Source organism: Rhinolophus ferrumequinum, chromosome 4 (assembly GCF_004115265.2).
Source record: "Rhinolophus ferrumequinum isolate MPI-CBG mRhiFer1 chromosome 4, mRhiFer1_v1.p, whole genome shotgun sequence".
Lineage (NCBI taxonomy): Eukaryota > Metazoa > Chordata > Mammalia > Chiroptera > Rhinolophidae > Rhinolophus > Rhinolophus ferrumequinum.
The window spans coordinates 44,386-60,934 of NC_046287.1; the positions used below are offsets into that span (position 1 = coordinate 44,386).

Below are 16,549 nucleotides of genomic sequence, written 5' to 3' on the forward strand. Positions count from 1 at the left end.
ATACCTAAGGGGTGTTTCTTGGTATTTTACTTGGAACCAAAGAATTGGACTATAACCTCCCTTTGGGACATTTATTTTTCTGTGCTCTCTCAGGTTTCTGATTAATTTCAGGCTACTCTGTGATCACTCCTTCCCAGTGTCCTTTGAAAACAACAACATGAACAATACTATGGGAGTGTCTCAAGACTCCATCCTGGCCCCTCTTCTCACCTCTTTGAGTGCACTATGCTGCCACTCTCACTTTCAATCACTTCTGCTTTTTCCATTATTACCTATAAATTGATGGTGACAAATCTCTTGTCTGTATTCTAGCTAGATTTATGAACTATGATCTTTAGTTTGTAGCGAAAGGCACCTAAAATGAATTTGTGTCTCAGGACAATACCTGCCCTACCCAAAACAACAAAACAACTCCATCTCTATTCTTCAGTGTTTTTTAATGTCTCCACAAGGCGTTCAGGTACAACTGTTTCACTTGGCCTCCTCTATCTACAGACACAAGTAGCCTTTGCTCTTATATCCACGTGGAGCTCTCTTACCATCTTTTTTCCAAACACAGCCACGCCCCACCCACGCCCATTCATACCACATATCCATTTGTCTTCAGTCTCAATTTAAATGTCAAATTCTCACAGATATCTTCACTGATGAAGTTAGTCTTCCTCTTCCCCTTCCCCATTGCCTTAATTGCAACTCTTATTCCCTCAGGCCACTTACAGAAATTGTCATTATATATTTTCCTGTTTTGTTAATTAACTTATACATTTACTGTCTCCTGCACTGGTCTAATTGCAGAAAGTTATGCCATGACTTAAAAGGTGAAGCACATTTCCGGAACTCTGACCATTAATGTAGGAATTACAATTTCAGAGAAATTTCATGTCCACAACAACCTAACCTGCCCTCAGACAGCCTGCTATAAAATGCCCGAAGTCCACTTACACAATCTTTTTCCAATCACAGTTTCCAATCAACCAAGTAACTGAGGTCTGTCCCTCCTCGTGAAAAATCGTGTTCAGTACTTACCAAAATCCAAATACAGGTATGACAATTAAGTTCATTAACTCATCCTAGAAAAAGTGCTACATACCTCATCGCTGAATATCACTACGGTCACCTTCCAAGTACTCCCCTTTGGAAGCTATGTACTATCCCAGTGGCTAGTCCACCTTTCAAAGCAATTTGGAACTCGTTTTTTTCAGGAATGGCCATGAGAGCTGTGGTTGTATTATCCTTGATGTCCTGAATGTCATCAAAATGTCTTCCTTTCAATATTTCCTTTATCTTCAGGTAAAGAAAAGTCATTGGGGGCCAGATCATGTGAGGGAGGAGGGTATTCCAATACAGTTATTTGTTTACTGGCTAAAAACTCCCTCACAGACAGTACTGTGTGAGCAGGTGCATGGTCGTGATGCAAGAACCATGAATTGTTGGCGAAAAGTTCAAGTTGTCTAATTTTTTCACACAGCCTTTTCAGCATTTGGTTAACTGTTTGTCCAGTTGGTACAAATTCATAATGAATAATCCCTCTGATATCAAAAAAAGTTAGAAACATCATTTTGACGGAACTTTTTTGGTTGTAGAGAATTGGCTGACTCCCGTTGTGAACTTTGACGCTTTCTTTCAGAGTTGTATTGCTACACCCATGTTTCATCACCAGTGACAACGCAGCCCAAAACATCGTCTTGCCTCTCCAAAAGGTCTTGGCAAACTTCGACTTTCCTTTGCTTTTGTTCATCACTGAGTTCCTTTGAGACCATTTTTGCACATACCTTTCTCATGCCAAGATTTTCAGTTAAGATTTCCTGTTTCTCTATCGATGTTTACTTGGTCTGCTATGCTTCTTACAGTCAGCCGATGATTTTGACGCACAGTTCGATGAATTTTTGCAATGTTTCCGTCGGTTCTGCTTGTCACTAGCCACCCTGACCTCTCTCCATCACTGACACATTCTCTCCCCTCAGAAAAACATTTAATCCATTTGTACACCGCTGTTTTCTTCATGGCATTATCCCCATAAACTTGGACTAACATGTCCCTGATTTCACTTCCACTCTTGCCCAGTTTAACAAGAAATTTAATGTTTATTCGATGATCTAATTCAAGCTCAGACATTCTTGTGATGGCACACAAAAACACAACAATGAACACTCAGCAAGACACCACCACATGTCGACACCAACACAGCTGTGAGACACTGATATACCAAGGTTGTGAAACCTTACCGAGCTGTTTGTACAGTGCTGTCAACGTAAGCATACGGTGGCAAGTTTGCGAATGTAATTGGAAGACATAATGAAGCTAATTCTTTATTGAGGTCACAGTCACCAGGCTTTGGAGCTCAGAGCTTCTTCTCTCTGCAGACTAAGCATCATTTTGATCTCAAGCTCTCTTTATATGAACTTCATAACACCATCAACGATATAACCTCATAAATTATGTAACCTCATCAGTCATATAATCTCATCAATCACGTAATCCAGAGGACCCAACTGAAAGACTTAACTTGAATACCAGTCAAGACAAATCTAGTCATCCAGATTCTTTAACAAAATCTCCTACCTACCCAGCCCCACCCCGAATTAGGCAAATAGTGTAGACACAATTAAGGAAAACAGATGTGTCCTTTAATTTGTTTCTTCTACATGTTTCAAAAGTAGAGTTGCTGTTTTTTCCCAGAGGCCTCCTTGTTTTGTGGATTGGGTTGTTCCAGACAATGCTGTAGAGAATCTGTATCACAAAGACCCAGCCTGTTCTTCATTTCTAAGAATACATTTAAGAGACCTTTAGAAAAAGTGCAGAACCAAGGCACAACTGGTTCTTCTTAATCCTCTCTACACGATTTACCTAATTAGAGGAATGCTTGTTAAGTGGAATGCTTGACTGGATTTATCTTGACTGGTTTCCAAGTAATTTAGGATGTGTCCTTCGGAGTATATAGTTGATGAAGTTGTATCACTGATGAGGTTTTCAACTGCATGAAAAGGGAAATCACTATCAAAGCGGTGCTTTTTGTATAGGGAGAAAGAGGTCTGTGCTTGGGCATGAAGTGACAGCCACCTCAACAAAGACTTGGCTTCATAGATTTTTTGTTTGGTTCCTGGTGAGTAATGGAGAGAATTTCACAAAGAGAGATGTAGAACAGTTAAGTGTGTGCTCAATCACTCACATTATTTGGATTTTTAATATTGTATTTAAAACAATAGTAATTTATGTTTTAAAAATTAATACTGCCATGTTTACATTGTTTCATGACCAAAGAATGACCTTCATTTTAAAGACAGTTATGTTCAGCTTACCAAAATGACTGGCAGGACCTCACTCTAAATGGAGCGGTTAATAACAATAAATGAATCAAGGCCACTTCCAAATTTTTGGTAAGATTACTAAGCAAAAGTCGTTATCAGTTTTACAAGATCAAAACACAATGGTGATTATGTTTTTAAAAACTAATGTGTGCTGCTGAAACCATTTAATAGGTAATAGCTACAGCACTTAGCAAAGACATTTAAGGGCCCCTTCTGTCAGGGAGCAACCTTTATGATGCCGTACATCTTGGGATGTCTCTGGTGTCCACTAGGTCATGATCAGCTGTGGGCCTGGATTGTCTGTGGTTGGGATTTGGTCCACGCTAATGACTGGGCCCTCTTCCTGAATGAACTCTGGCTTCCTTCTTGATTTTAACATCGTAGGAAAAAAATGTGTCCTTCAATAGAAAACCTTGCCCTATTTAGAGGCTACCACTCCACGTTCTCTTCCTCTCGCCTTACATTGTCTTTGACTTCTTTTACAAGCTCTGTAGGTTTCACGTCACTGATAGACATACACAGTGTGTTGTCCAGTAGCGGTTCAATTGTCTCTCCCCTCACACTGACGTCACCAATGTTCCCTCCATTTACATACTCATTTCAATATTCCCATGTCTACTCTTTAGATTATTTTTTCAACTGGATATAATATCTGCTGAGTTAGGTAAAATAGTTTAATATATGTTCATATACATGCAGAAGTGTCATAATTACAGGGTTTTTTGAAAATTATCTTTCATTTAGGATGTTACATATATATGCTCACTTGACTCACCTACTGGTACCAGGTAAATTTTTATGATAGAGAAATGTACCACATGAATGGTAAAGCCAGGCTATCTTGTCTCTCCTGGATGAATCAAAATTTCAAATTTTCTCTTTACTAGTTGATTCTATGCTTTCATTTTGGTGAATTTATAGCCAATAAGTTATTTCTCATTGTTGACAATGGATTGGATACTTTACAATTTATTTTATTGAGATAAAAATCAGCATTTTTATTGTTTTAAATTAAACAATTCATTGTTTTTTGGTATATTTACAATGTTGTACAAGCATTACCACTAATCAAATTCCAGACAGTTTCATCATCCCAAAAACAAACTTGACACTCATTAAGCAATCACTTCCATTATTCCACTCCACAACCCTTGGCAGCTCTGTATCTACCCTGTTTCCCCAAAAATAAGTCCTAGCCGGACAGTCAGCTCTAATCCATCTTTTGGGACAATAATTAGTGTAAGACCTGGCATTATATTTATTATATTTATATTATATATTACATTACATTATATAAGACCCGGTCTTATATTAAAATAAGACCGGGTCTCGTATTAATTTTTGCTCCAAAAAATGATTTGGAGCTGATTGTCTGGCTAGGACTTATTTTCAGGGAAACATGGTATGCATTTGCCTGTTCTGAATGTTTATATACATGGAGTCAAACGATATTTGACCTTTTCATCTGGCTTTTTAAATTTAGCATCATGTTTTCAAAGTTCATCCATTTTGTGGCACATACGAATACTTAGTATTTTCTATGTCTGAATAATATTCAATTGTATGGATAAACCAGATTGTGTTTGTTTATTCAGCCACTGATAGTCATTCAAGTTGTTTGTACTTTCTGGCATTAGAAAGTAAACTGACATCTTAAGATGCTTAATCATAGAGCTGGGAAGACTATGGGTGGAGCTGGGCCCCTTATTGACTCTCTAGTCTTGACTTCCTGTTGAACTCCATGGTAAATTCTAGGGGGAGAGATGTCAATAAAGGAGGGAGCCAGTACTGTGCTCTGGGTTTTTTGACACAGAGGACTACCCTCCGGGTGTGAGTGTGCTTACACTCTTTGGTGGTTCCATTTTCTTTTCCCAGATAAATCGTTTTTTGTTGTTGTTTTTTAAAGATTTTACTGGGGAAGGGGTACTTCCAGGACTTTTTTCCAAGTCAAGTTGTCCCTTCAGTCTTAGTTGTTCAGGGCGCAGCTCAGCTCCAGGTCGAGTTGCCGTTGCTAGTTGCAGGGGGCACAGCCCACCATCCCTTGCGGGAGTCGAACTGGCAACCTTGTGTTTGAGAGGATGCACTCCAACCAACTGAGCCATCCAGGAGCTCAGCGGCAGCTCAGCTCAAGGTGCTGTCCTATTGGTGGGTAACTCCGCCTGCGATTCCTTTAAGAGGAGCACCTGTGAGTGCAGCTGTATTCAGGCTCGGTCACAATCTCCGCTGCTTTTCATAACCAAAAATCATGGGGACTGCTCTCCCCAGACCTGGATCCCTGGGCTGGGATGAAGATCCCTCGCTCCGTTATGAGATGGGGGGATAATCAGAGCTGAAGTAGCCCTCCTGGTTTTTAATAGTCACGTGGGTGTGGGACCAGTCCGTTCCGCGTGTCTGACCTTCCTTCCAGTCTGGCAGTGGATTCTTCTGCATGTCTGTGGTTGAAAGGCTTCAGTTCAGCTTGATTTTAGGCGATTCTCAATAATGGTGGTTTTGTAGATTAGTTGTAATTTTGATTTGGTTGTGAGAGAAGGTAAATGCAGCGTTTACCTACTGCGCCATCTTGGTTGTCGACCTGCCTGAATTCTTAACCCAAAAAATCATGAGATGTAATGAAATGCTTGTTTTAAACCACCAACTCTGTCTACAGTGGAATTTTGACTCAAACCGTTTTCAAACTGTTATCGGAAACATCTCAGCATTCACTATAAATGGCCTCACAACTCTAAGCTCTTACCTTGAACTGTCTGAAACATTTAACCTGAAGTAGGGAGGAAGCAGCCTGGCTGCCCGGGAGGCCTCAGAGATTCCAACGGATCCAAACGCGGAGATTGGAGGAGGCGTGTTGCGTGGGAGGCCGGGCCTACCCCTAAATGGCCCGGGAGGCTCAGGCCCCGCCCACTTTTCCCACCCCCTCGAGGACCCGCCCCACGCTGGCCTCGCCACTCTGCTCAGTTCTGCTCCGTCCGACCCCGCCTCTACAGGCCCCGCCCCAAGCCTCGCTGACGGCCTCCTCTCTGGCCCCGCCCCTTCCTGGCTGAGGCCGCGCCGCTTCCTCCGTAATTTCCTGTGGGCGTCGAAGGGGATTTCCCGGCGCGAAGGCTTCAGGCGGGTGAGTGGGCTCTGTTCTCAGAGGTTTGAATCCGCCCTCCGCGGCCTCCTCCCCGCGCCGTCCTCCACACGGGGTCCGGGGGTCCTAGCGGATGTCACAGGCCTCGCATCCGCCCGTCTGGCCCGCGGGGAGACTCTCCCGCTGCCCTGAGCGGCCCGGAGGCCAATCGCTCCGGCGCGGTTTTGCGTCATTTCCGTTTCCGGTTACAATAGCTCAGAGGCCGTCTCCGCCCGGCCTTTCTGCCTTCGGTCACCTCACGGTGTCCCCATCACGCGCGATGTCAAGTCCCCGCTCGGGACGTGGCTTCTCGTCCTTGTCCCCCCGTCGCCCCTCTCGCCTCTCGGGGCAGCCCAGGGCCGACCCTGTCCTGTGACCCCTCGGGTCGTGGTGTCCCAAGTTTACCCCTCTGGCTCTGCCTGCCGACGTGTGTTCACATTTCCGATGTCCCCCTGGAAAATGAGCTCTTGGGAACGGCATATTCCGAATTCATTACATGGCGTGGTAGTGTCCCTTTTAAATTTAATTTTGTAATTTCCCTTTTAAATTTACTGTCAGGCTCAGAGTAGAGGCATCAAGGTTTTTCCAAACTTCACTACATATTTAAAATATTATTTGGTTTGTAGTAATTTACACTTTTAACGTGCATTTGGTAAGAGTATTGATAATTTTTATATTAACAATCAAACCAAGAGTATATAACAGCTTTCTTTGTTCATGTGATCTGTTGGCTTAGTTGGTTGTGACCTAAGGTTTCCAATTAAGTGTGTGTTCTCTTCAAGTTCCCTTTGACCTTTTTCTACAAATGTTCAAGGATGGGCTGGATTGTCAAGTCATCCTTGTTGGTCCTAGTCAGCTGGGAGGACCAGTACAAGCCGTTCCCTGGTTTCCCAACCCAGCTCCAGTCTTTTCTGGGCCTCAGAGGGGACTTAGAACATTTTCAGTTAGGTCTAGAAAAATTTCCGTGAGGCTCACATTTTGGGCAGTGGCGTTTCCCATGCTCCTGAACTGACCTAGGAAATTGCCAGAGAGATTTAACGGCAGAGGCGCCCTCTCCAACCTTTCATGCAGACACTAATGACTCCTGGATCCCCAGATCCACTTAGAAAATTTTCAAGAATGTCAGGCAGGGCATAGATGAAGTTCACTGGTGTTCTGTGTTACGTAACAAAAGCAGGTCCTGTCTTGACTTAAACTTATTTGTGGGTTCGTGTGTGTGTGTGTGTGTATTTGTGTGTATGTGTGTGTTTAGGGGGTGTGCTTCTGATGGGCAAAAACACCCTGGTTGGTGTTTTTGTATTTCCTGTGTCCCACTGCAGAGTTTAAAAGAGGGAATGGGAGTGGTTGGATGGACTTGGAAAGATATATGATAAGAGGTAAAGGGAGTGAGTGAATATCATATTTTGGTATTTAGTTTTCCCTAAAGAAACACTATATCCGCTTTTCATTTTCAAATGTTTTTTCATTTGCTAGAACTTGACTGAACTTATTTCAATATTTTTAGAATGGAAATAAAAATATGAAATTTATAAAGCTTCTCTTCAAGAAATTATATCTCTGAATTGAATAGGATCTTGTCTGAGATTAAGAAAAAACACCAGTCAGGACAAATTTTTTTTTTTTAATTTGGGAGTATTGGAGAACAGTGTGTTTCTCCAGGACCCATCAGCTCCAAGTTGTTGTCCTTCAATCCAGCTGTGGAGGACTGTGGGGACAGAGCCCCAAAAAGCAGTTTCCAAGCTCTCGGCCTCACATAGAAAGGTGCTGGCTCAGGTAGTAAATGGCCATCGACTGTGATCAAATGGCCGTCACCTGTGGCTAGTTGGCCGTCAGCTGTAACCATTGAGCCATTGGGCACTAATATAACTGCCGTGGCTACGCTAGCAAAAAAATGGGGGCTAGCAAGGAGATGGTGGCTGAGCCTGCAAGCGGCGCAGTGAGGGTTGAGAATTGTGTGGCTCCTGTTTCCTGTGTCTCCAACCCAGCCGCCAGCGAGAATATAGAGATATGACTCCCCTACCTATGGCTCCGTGGGTGTTCCTTTTTGGCCTCAGCGTGTCCTGCGTTCTTATGTGGGGAGCGGGACCAGAGACCCCGCAGGCCGCCCTGCACGACAAATGGTGCAGCGAGCAGGGTCCTCTGCACGACAAGGATGCAGCTCAGCTCGAAGTCCAGTCGCCATTTTCAATCTTAGTTTCAGGGGGCGCAGCCCACCATCCCATGCAGGAATTGAACCAGCAACCCAACTGTTGTTAAGAGCTTGCGCTCTAATTAATGGAGCCATCCGGCTGATCCTCAGGCAGCTCAGCAGCAGCTCGTTGTCTTCAATCTAGTTGTGGAGGGTGCAGCTCACTGGCCCATGTGGGAATCGAAGCAGCAACCCTGTTGTTCAGAGCTCGCGCTCCAACCACCTGAGCCATCTGGCTGCCCCAAGGACAAATAATTTTTAAGTTCATAATGTATAATGAGTCATGGAAAACTTACTAGACAATACAGTCATGCACCACTTAGCAACAGGGATACATTCTGAGAAATGCGTCATTGGGAGATTTTGTCGTCGTTTGAACATTATAGGGTGAGGTGTACTTACACCTAGGTGGTGTAGCCTGTGACTGTAACTGTATGTGCTGTGCTTTTAGTCATTTGTCTCCGTGAGCATCACCACAAACTCATGAGGAATGCATTGTGCTACGTTATTACTACAGCTACGATACATGAAGTGATGGAAATTTTTCAGCACCATTATAAACTTAAGGGACAACCATTGTATATGTCGTCTGTCATTGACCAAAACGTTGTGATGTGTTGTCTGACTATTCGTATATTATTTAGTAGTGTGCATTGGAAACATGCACTTAGGGGCAGCAGGAAATCATTTTCTCTTTTTTACATTTTTGTTGTTTTATTCAACAAGTTTGTGGTATTACAGCAGGCACAGAAAAAGAGTACGTGCAGATAAATAAAAAAGTTTATCACAGCATTGTTTAAAAATAATCAAGCAGTTCTAATTCCAAAACTATGGAAATGGTTACATTAATAATGGTACATTTATTTAATTGGGTATTATTATACTTTTAAGAGAATATAATAATTCATTTTAGATAACAAAATTTACATAATTAGTGATAAAATAGACAAAAATTATGTAATGGTAATTGGAATTATAAAGATAAATAAAAGACCTTTTATTTGGATATGCAATTCTTAATCAGGACTTTTTAAAATCTTTTTATAAAACCTTTATTTTATAACCATTTATTTGCCATTTAAAATTTTGTTTTAGAAAATAGGTCACATTGAGTTCCAGAAGATTTCACTTTAAGAAATAGTTTTCTTTAAGTGTTTTTTTTTGTTTAATTACAGTTGAGATTCAATATTAATTTACATTAGTTTCAGGTGTACAGTATAGTGGTTAGACACTTACATAATTTATGAAATGGTACCCCCAATTAGTCTCATACCCACCTGGCACTATACTTAGTTACTACCATATTATTGACTATATTGCCTGTGCTGTATTGTACATCCCCCTGACTATTTTGTAACTGCCAATTTGTACTTCTTAATCCATTCACCTTTTTCACCCAGCCCCCCCCACCCCATTCCCACCTGGAAACCATCAGTTTGTTCTCTGTATCTATGAGTCTGTTTCTGATTTGTTTTGTTAATTCATTTGTTTTGCTTCTTTAGATTCCATCTGTAAGTGAAATCATACAGTATTTGTCTTTGTTTGACTTAGTTCATTCAGCATAATGCCCTCTAGGTCCATTCACGTTGTCGTAGGAAATAACTTTCATAGAATTCACGGTTTCTGTCAACTACACTAGGTGATACATGGAAACTGTTCAAGTTAATGTACAAAACTATACTTGCTTGGATTTTCATTGGGATGGTTTCCAAACGGTGCATTATATGTTCATTGTAAGTTTTGCTTCTATCAAGAAGTCTGCCCTAGAAGGTGGTCATATTGATATCCAGTGTAATCTAACTCATGTCGTTTTTTCTTCTTTTAAAAAAAATGGATTGCTATTTATATGTGTTTATTGTTCCAAAATGCTGAAGTAGAAATTAGCAAGAAATGATAGAGCATGAAAACTCATCTGGAAAACAATCGATCATTCAGAGATGACTCTTATTTTGGTTCATTTAAATGTGTGTGTCTTCCAGGGAAGCTGGACTCAGGACGCAGGCCTCCCTTCACAGCCCCACGTCCACTAAGCATTAAGGCCGCAGACCTCTCTCTTCCACTGCTGACCTCCTTGCTGCATTTTCTGCTGGTCACCTTCAGGTCTGGACTTCTGAGTTTGTGCTCTTCATTGTCTGGGGCTGTTGATGGGTCCTGAGACTGGTGTATGGGCATCTTCCTTCCTGGCTGCCAGGGTCGCCTCGGGGCATAATTAATCGTGCCCAGGTTCTGGGTTGTGCTTAAAAAATTCTGCACAGGCCCCAGCAGGTAGGGACTGCTCTCAAGACTTCTGGACTTGCCCCCGTGGTTTATGGGCCCTGAGGGATCTTAGGAAATGTGAAGTGACTCAGGTGGTCCTAGGATGCCTTCAGGCAGCCATGAGCTAGTCGTGTACCTCGAAACTCGTTCCAGAGGACAAGGAGCAAAAGGGAAAAGCAAACCACCGGAAGTATGGCTTTCTGGGTGGACACAAGATGGGAGTGATAAGGGCCCGCCTGCAACCCACACCCGCCTGCGTTCTGGAGTACAGCCAGCAGGCTGATGGAGTGCAGCTCTGCCAGGAAAACACAGGACTCCTGGTCCACACCTACGCCTCTGCAGAGCAGTAGTGCTGCCTGCTGTGAGCATGGTGGTGTCCCCAGCAGTGTGTCGCCGCCCCCACCCCCCCCACCCCCCGTCCACCATGCTGCCCTTGTGCCATCTGCTTTTCAGGCCCAGGAGGTCCAGACATGTGTGCTTCATATCCACTCAGAACCACTGGAGGGTGTTACCTCAGTGAGCAGAAGGCTGGAGGGACCAGGCCTGTCTGTTCACCAGCAACCTATAAACATACTGCAATAAGTGTGCAGTTTTATTAACCACAGTTACTGCGCTATACATCACATCCCAGAACTTATTTTAGAACTGAAAATCTGTTCCTTTTGACCCCCTTCACCCATTTCACCCACCCCTGCCTCTGGCAGTCTGTTTTATGTATATATGGGTTTGTTTCTTTTTCTGTTTTTTCTTTTTAGATTCCACGTATAAGTGAGGTCATACGTTACTTATCTTTTTCTATCTCTGACTTATCTCACTCAGCCTAGTGTCCTCTAGGTCCATCTGTGTTGTCACAAATAGTAAGATTTCATTCATTTATGACCATGTGATACTCCGTTGTGTGGATGGACCACATCATTACCCATTCATCCCTCGATGGGCTCTTAGGTTGTTTCCAAGTCTTGGCTATTGTGAATAACACTGAAGTGAGCATGGGGGTGCAGCTATCTTTTCCAATTAGTATTTTCATTGCATTCACATAAATACCCTGAAGTAGAATTGCTGACTCATGAGATAGTTCCAGTCTTCATTTTCTGAGGAACCTCCATACTGTTTTCTATAGTGTCTGCGCCAACTTACAATCTCCCAGTGCACGAGGGTCCCCTTTTCTCCACATACTCGCCAACACTACTCTGTTGTCGTTTTAATGATGGCTGTTCTGGCAGGTGTGATGTGACATCTCACTGTGGTTTTGATTTGTATTTCCTTGATGATTAGTCACATTGAACACCTTTTCATATGCCAGTTGGCCATCTGAGTGTCTTTGGAAAACTGTCTATACAGTTCCTCTGTCCATTTTTTAATAAGGTTTTGTTTTTTGTTTTGCTATTGAGTTTGTGTGAGTTTGTTACATATTTTTCCCCCTTCTGCCACCTTCCCCTTCCCCCCCCCCAGTTCAAGCCGTTGTGTTTTAGTGTCTCTCAGCCTAGTTGTGTAGGACACAGCTCCCTGGCCCATGCTCGTATTATGAGCCTTGTGTTCCCCACCAGCGGAGGTAGTCGCTTGCCAGTCATTGGTCGGCCACTCACAGTAGCTCTTGCTGGCTGCTGGCCACTCATGCTGGCTGCAGGTCGCTCACTCTGTCTACTGGCTACTGGCCACTCATGGCAGCACACAGCAGCCCATGGCAGCTCACGACAGCTTATGCCAACCTCTGGTTGCTCATGGCAGCCCAGCTCCAGGGAGAGCTGTTGTTCACAATCTTACCCATAGAGGGCGCAGCTCACTGGCCCATGTGGGAATCAAACCCATGATCTCCCTGTGCTCCAACCACCTTTGCCACTGGGCCGGCCCTTGGTACATATTTTGGATTAACTCCTTGTCAGATACGTGATTTGCAAATATTTTCTCCCATACAGTAGGTTGCCTTTTCTTTTTGTTGATGGTTTCCTTCCTTGTGCAGAAGTTTTTTACTTTGACGTCATCCCTCTTGTCTGTATTTGCTTTTGTTGCCTTTGCTTTGGGTGTCAAATCCCAAAAGTCATCACCAGGATGGATGTCCAGGAACCTACTGCCTGTGTTTTCTTCTATGAGTTTTATGATTTCAGGACTTATGTTCAAGGCTTTAATCCATTTTCATCTAATTTTTACGTTTGGTGTAAGATAGTTGTGCAGTTTCAGTTTTTGCATGTATTTGTCCAGTTTTCCCATCTCCATTTATTGCAGAGAATGTCCTTTCCCCAATGTACTTTCTTGGCTCCTTTGTCATAAATTAACCATATGCGGGTTTATTTCTGGGCCTTTCATTCTGTTCCATTGATCTGTGTGTCTTTTTATGCCAGTACCATGCTGTTTGGATTACTTTGGAAAGCACCGTATAAATTCAGACAGAATTTAATGGATGCCAAAGCTGATGTCGCGAGCAGTGCACAGGGCTCCTTGCTTTGCTACCCAATCTTTACCTCAAAAACATTACTTACCATGAAACAAGTGAATTTTCCTCCAGAAATTGGGTTGTCTTTGTCCATTTGGGTCATGGAGTCTCAACTGTGTTGCTTCTAGGTCGTGCATTAGGTAAAGAGGGTAGTGTAGCTTGGCACACATGACTCACTTAATAAAATAGGTGGAATGAAGATGGATTGATGGCGCCTAGATCTCAGCAACACAGAACCAGAGAACATTTGGAAGTTGTTGGGTTCTCTGCGTTTTAGTTTCTTCATCTGAAAAATGGACTCCACTCTCAGATCCTCTGAGGTCCTGTGGGTCTACCAGCTCCCCTTGCCACCTGAACTTCACTTTCTAGAATGTCATGATACAGACTAAGCCACCCTCACCCCACTTCCTAAACTTTGCATATGCCCCGCCCTCAAAAGATACGTGACCTCAGAAGATGAAGCGGTAAGCCTTGGCCTCAGCACACATGCACGGGAAGCACCCTGCTTGGAGTCTGAGCGACTGGAACACAAGACGTTCACTGGTTCTCATCAGCAGCTAAAATGCCACACAGAGTGGCACACCGGAGGAATTCGTCAGTGTCACTGCTCTCTGCATGTCGTCTTCTCCTGATGTGCAGGTGAGACCCATGGAGTCTTTGGCTCTTGTTACTACCACTGCCGTATAAGCTCCTTGGGGACAACGGGATGTCATGTCTCCAGAGGCATTGGGAAAACCTGGGGCCTACTGCAGAGGACATAGCATATTTTTTAGGTTCTTAAGAGAAACCTGTGTGAAAGTTTCTCTGTCATTTTATTTGCCAATTTGCTGAGAACATTGCAGGATTAAATGTTTCCCAGTGACTTCACATCTGCTAATGAATTCAGCAAACATTTATTGGTGACTTCATGTGGCCTAATTGTGGTAATAACTTAATATGATTGAAGTTAATCAAACACCATGTCAATAAGTTGGAGCTATGTCTTTTCCACTGATTAAATTTATCACTGAGATATGATGGCCCATATGTTCACTTCAAGTAACTTTCCAGAATTCTTCTGTTGATGTATCCACAAAGTTACATAATTAGGAAAAGAAATTAATTTCTCTAGTCAGCGGCGATGTCCAAGGTAACTGCCGCCACTGGACTGCATCACCCCATGGCCAGGCACTCTGGTCTGGTGACGCCGATGAGAACAACTGCCTTCTCTGGATTTCCTTGTGTTGACTTGTTAATTTTACCTGCACGACATTTTCCAGACCCATCCCTTCCTTCTGAGTCTCCAGGTTGAGGCTGCATTTTTTCTTGGAGGCCTATCGCCTCATTGTACGCTATCGTTTAGGGAAACAATGCAAAGACACGTGTGATCAATGCCACCAGAGTCCACGCAAAGTGGCGGGGTGGGGTGGGAGTGGTGATACAGCAAAAACCAAGGCTGATTGGAAAGAGAAGGACATTCTTCACCACGAGGCAACGTGGATGGACCTGGAGGACATGATGCGCAGTGACATGGACCAGTCACAGAAGGACAAGTACTGCATGAGTCCACTTACATGAGGCACCTGAAATAGTGAAATTTATATAGAATCCAAATACGGAATGGTCGTTGTCAGGCACTGGGGGCGGTGGTTGAGGGAGTTGTTACTTTTTGGGCATGATTTCAGTTAGTAAAATAAATGCGTTCTAGGTACCTGCTGTGAGACATTGTTCCCGAACTTAACGCTGTGTCATGCACTTCAAATCTAACCACTTGACCACGTTTTGCATTGACACTTGCCAGTCGAAGCTGGTCTTTTCACATGCAAGACCAACTCACTAGTAGCCAGGCGGATCGGGCTGCTTGATTATCTTAAGTGTCCAGTGGGTTTCTTTACGTGATACTGTGAAAGTCCACTTTTACCTTTTGCTCTTATGTTTGCATCATTCTTAGAGCCCTTCCTGGCTTTATTGTCCCCTTCTCGTGTACTGCCTTCATTTTGTTATTCCCACATAGGTGTTCCCAAGTGCCACTGGCTTCCCTTAAAAAGACCTCATTAAATAAACGCAACCACCGCCCTCCACCATGCCTCCCTGGGAGATTTTGTTTGTCAAACAGGGTTTGTTGACATCTCTTTTCCATATTATTCACACGCATTTTGCATTCAGTCGATCTCACAAGATTCCAGGGACTATAGCATTTCTGGCATTTCTTGAGCTATTTCTTTACACATATTCTTCCATAGGCGCTTTAGAATCGGCTTGTTAAGTTTTCCGTACATTTTGATGGAATTCTCATTGAATTGAAAGATTTTGGAGAACTCAGTTACAATATTGAATCTTGTTATCTATGACATTGGCATTTCTCCCCATTTAATCCATTCTTCCATTATATCTTTCAATAATGTGTTTGTTGTTTTCTTCCATAAAGGTCTTGCACATTCTTGTTAGATTTGACTGCGAGTATGGGTGCTTCAGATTTTGCTGACACTGTGAGTGACAGTTTTAAATTATACCCTGTGGTTATTGATGCTGTCAAAAAATCCTGTGAATTTTGTGCTTTGCTCTTGTTCCTGCAAATCTCGTGGAACTTTTATTGATTTCAGTAGTTCATTCTTAGATTCTTTTGGATTTTGCATGTAGACAGTTGTGTCATTGGCAAGAAAATAATAGTTTTGCTCTACTTTTCCATTCCTTTTAACTCTTACTGTTTTTAATTTTTAATTTTACTGCAATGGTTTACAACTCCAGTGCGTAAATGAGAGTGGTGGTAACTGCACACGCTGTTTCTCATTTTCATGGGTCATGTAGGCTATCCCTCTTCCTAATGTCTTCTTCTTGCATGCCTGTCATATTTTCCCAGGTCTCTACCTGGCCCCAGTGCTCACTCCTACCTGGTTATGATTCGCCTTTGAAGATCCTCAGACAAGTGGGAGGTGTGGGAGTGAGCTGTGGGAAGACCACCCACCTGGGCTTGTCACCCAGTCAGGCTTCATGTTCCCAGCGTCCACTAAGTTGCACACTGGGCGATGGCAGTCTCTTTTTCCCCTACCTGCGTCTGCTCAGATGTACTCCTAGCCAGATACTGGCCACAGACAATAAAAACAGCAGTCTTAACATCCAGCCAGGTGAGGTAAGCCTACGTCCAGTTCGTCGCTTCTCGACTGCCCGTCAGCCCCGGGGACCCACTGGTATCCTTTTCCAGGGACAGAGCCTGGCTCTGTGGCAAAGATCAGCTTCCACAAGGAGGTCAAGTGTGGTGGGATGTTCCAGGCGAGTGATGC

At 43.3% G+C, this 16,549-nt stretch overlaps 1 protein-coding gene across 10 annotated transcripts in view; it reads left to right on the plus strand.

Moving 5' to 3' along the window:
- The first annotated feature begins 5,419 nt into the window (after positions 1 to 5,419).
- The window catches only part of FBXO25 (F-box protein 25), a 66,153-nt gene continuing 55,023 nt past the window's right edge, over positions 5,420 to 16,549 (plus strand). For 5 of the 10 annotated variants that reach the window (XR_004422916.1, XR_004422915.1, XM_033105227.1 and 2 more), the window contains exon 1: positions 10,582 to 10,702. The gene's annotated coding sequence lies outside the window, so the exon portion shown is untranslated. Of the gene's footprint in view, positions 5,440 to 6,280; positions 6,418 to 10,581; positions 10,703 to 16,549 lie in introns of those variants that run through there. The other 5 variants (XM_033105232.1, XM_033105235.1, XM_033105233.1 and 2 more) reach the window with 5 other exon arrangements.